The sequence below is a fragment of the Colobus angolensis genome, unplaced genomic scaffold (assembly GCF_000951035.1).
Source record: "Colobus angolensis palliatus isolate OR3802 unplaced genomic scaffold, Cang.pa_1.0 Scaffold181, whole genome shotgun sequence".
Classification (NCBI taxonomy): Eukaryota; Metazoa; Chordata; class Mammalia; order Primates; family Cercopithecidae; genus Colobus; species Colobus angolensis.
Window position 1 is genome coordinate 788,328 of NW_012114944.1, and position 3,179 is coordinate 791,506.

Sequence of the window (3,179 nt, forward strand, 5' to 3'; positions counted from 1 at the left end):
CCAGGATGGTCTCGATCTCCTAACCTCGTGATCCGCCCGTCTCGGCCTCCCAAAGTGCTGGGATTACAGGCTTGAGCCACCGCGCCCGGCCGAGCACATCTATTTCAACAAAGCTCAAACTGCTGACACAGGTTCACTAGAAAGTTTAGAAATAATGAGAAATCTACCACAACTATCGGCAGTTCCAAAATAAAAGTCATCCATTGCAAAATTAGGTTTAGCAGGTCAGAAAGGGGCGAAAACGGATCACCAGCCTGCATGTATAACAGGCTGCGCTGGGCTGGAGCCTGAAGGGAGAGGTCCATTATTACATAGAGACAAAAACAGTGTTCTATAAACAACATTTTTTGTGTGGAAATATTTCAAACATCTGAAAAATATTTAGAATATACTAAATATTTCTGTACCCTACACCCAACATTATCAAATCTTAATTTACAATTACCTGATTCAGATTTTTTTTTAAAGTAATAGAACATTAAAGGTATAAATAAAGCCCTTTTGTGTACTCGTGTAATCGCATTCCTCATCTTCTCTTCCCAAAGACAATCATTACTCTTAATATGCGTATTTTAATACTATCACCACATATGGGCATAGCTACAAACAATATTATTTTGCATGTTTTCAGATTTTACACAAGTGAAAAGATTCTGTAAGAATTCTTCTGACTTGCTTCCCCGCTCCATATTATGTTTTTGAGATTCACCTATTTTAATGCATGTGGCTAGTTTATTTTTCACAGTGCTGTAATATTCAATTGTATGGGTCTATCTAAAAATGTATTGGCCGGGTGCGGTGGCTCACGCCTGTAATCCCAACACTTCGGGAGGCCGAGGCGGGCAGATCACGAGGTCAGGAAATCAAGACCATCCCGGGTAAAACGGTGAAAGCCCGTCTCTACTAAAATTACAAAAAAAAAAATTAGCCAGGCATGGTGGCAGGCACCTGTAGTCCCAGCTACTTGGGAGGCTGAGGCAGGAGAATGGTGTGAACCCAGGAGGTGGAGCTTGCAGTGAGCTGAGATCGCGCAACTGCACTCCAGCCTGGGTGACAGAGCGAGACTCTGTCTCAAAAAATAAATAAATAAATAAATAAAAATGTATGTATTATTCTGTTGGTGGATATTTAAGCTGGAATGCGCATTCTTGTATTTTTTTCATACTTATTTTCTTGGACAAGTGTGCAAGGATCTCTTAGGATATATACCCAGAAATGGACATTTTAGGTAACTGAATATGTCTGCCCACCTTCACACTAAACACTAAATACTACTACTCTCTAAGGTGGTTAGATCCATTTATATTTCCACTACAGTATATAAAAGTTTATTTATCCACAGCCTTAATAATACTCGGTTTATCATAGCATTACATTTTTACCAACCTGATCGGTGTCAAATGGCATCTCACTGTTGTTTCAATTTGCATTTCCCTGATTATAAGTCTCTCAAGTACATTTTCTTGCTTTTAAGTATATATTGCCAAATACGTGTTTCTTAGAGTTTTTTAGGAAAATCTAACCCATCTTGCCTGAATTGGGGCAGTCCTTTCCAAAGCACCCTGCCAACAGCCACCACAGCAGGAAAGCTAAGGTGAAAGAGGGCAGCAAGAAAACAGCTGACTTAAACAAGGAATCATCTTGGACAAAGGGCTTTAATTAATGCATTTGCTAATTAGTCTTTCCCTTCCCTCTTTTGTCAAGCCTTACTTCCAAGACAATACTCCAGGCACTGGGGGTCTGCATCCTTAGAACAGGAGCGAGGATGAGGGGGAAGAAGGGGGGTGCTCAAGCTAGAACGTTTCTATCAAGTATACCTGTCCTTACTCAAAGAAAAGAAGTGACTGCAGACCAATTCATACTCAACCTTGTAAGCTACCATCCACCTCCAACAGACTCCTTTCAAACTCATCACGTTTGGCACCTTCTTTGAAACATCCCAACCTTTTTCTCCAGCCTAGACACCGTCCCCCGCCCTTCAGCAACCCTTTCATCTCCCTTCCCCCACAATGACTGAATACCCTCTCCTTTTTCCCCATTCTATTTTCTAGCTCCATGGGACCCTCTTCCCTGCCTGTAACACGCTGCCCTCTCCCTTGCCTCTAGAACTGCAAGTCCTTTCCCCTTCCCTTTCCAAGAGACATCCGCAGTCAAAACAACCCACCTCATCATCCACCCCAAATAAAAACGGAAATCCCATGTATTACATGCCAGGCAGGCGGGTGACTCGGTCCCAATCCTCCCAGCTTCCTTCCCCCTTCACGCCTGGGATAGCTGTTCTTTCTCTGGGAGTTCTCCAAGTGTGGTAGGTCCAAACCACCTGGAAAAAACTCACATGGCCTTCTGTGCCGTAAATGTCTTTACCAGGGCCATGTATGCATTTCTGGTTTCGACATGAACGAAATTCGGGCCATTTACTGAAAAAAGACACCTTACGGGCGCCTCCACAAAAGCGGGCAGGCCTCCCTCCCAGTGATTCCAGCTGAATTGGTTTCGTCCGTGCAGTAGTGAGGAAGGTGGCCTGGCAGAGACCAAACGGTCCCCACGATAAGAAGTTTCCGAAGCTCTGCCCCACTCACTCAAGAAAGCCCTCTCCCCGAGAGCATTCCCCGCACAGAAGTCTCTCCCGCGGCGGCTCCCCAGTGCACCACCAAGCTCCCAAGTCGGCCCCCTGCTCTTCTGTCCCACCCTGCAAGAGATTGTTACTCCCAAGCCTGCCCAAAAAGGGCTGGGTGTGTGTGCCAGGGTCCAGGGCCTGACCCCCACCACCCAGATCAATCTCCCTCGGCTCCCGGGGGCCGGGAGATCGGCCTCCTCCCAGCCCCCTCTGCTCGGGGCCCGCGCCGGCCCAGGGTGGCCCTGGGTCCCAGCCAAGACACGGCTCTCACTGGCTATGTGACCTTGGGCAAGTCACTTCCCCCTCTAAGCCTCGGTTTCCTCCTCCGCCGAGCAGAGACCTAGAGAGGTCTTGCCCTGCACACCCTGGGGGAGGAAGCTACCCACCGGGTGGGAAAACGCTTTGTGAGACGCTCGGCGCGGCTGAGGCGCAGGGCTCGCAGGGGCTCCGGGGCCGGACAAAGCTGACCCGGACAACGCTCCTCCCCATTGGCGAGGCCGGGTGGCTGGACCACACGCCTCCGGCCCCCACCCGCGGGACCGACCCACGCCCCTCCCCGCCT

At 48.3% G+C, this 3,179-nt stretch overlaps 1 protein-coding gene across 1 annotated transcript in view; it reads right to left on the reverse strand.

The window, feature by feature from the left end:
* The window catches only part of RNF38 (ring finger protein 38), a 145,089-nt gene extending 142,019 nt beyond the window's left edge, over positions 1–3,070 (reverse strand). Inside the window, exon 1 of the mRNA XM_011939411.1 lies at positions 3,004–3,070. The gene's annotated coding sequence lies outside the window, so the exon portion shown is untranslated. The remainder of the gene's footprint in view (positions 1–3,003) is intronic.
* Positions 3,071–3,179: the final 109 nt, after the last annotated feature.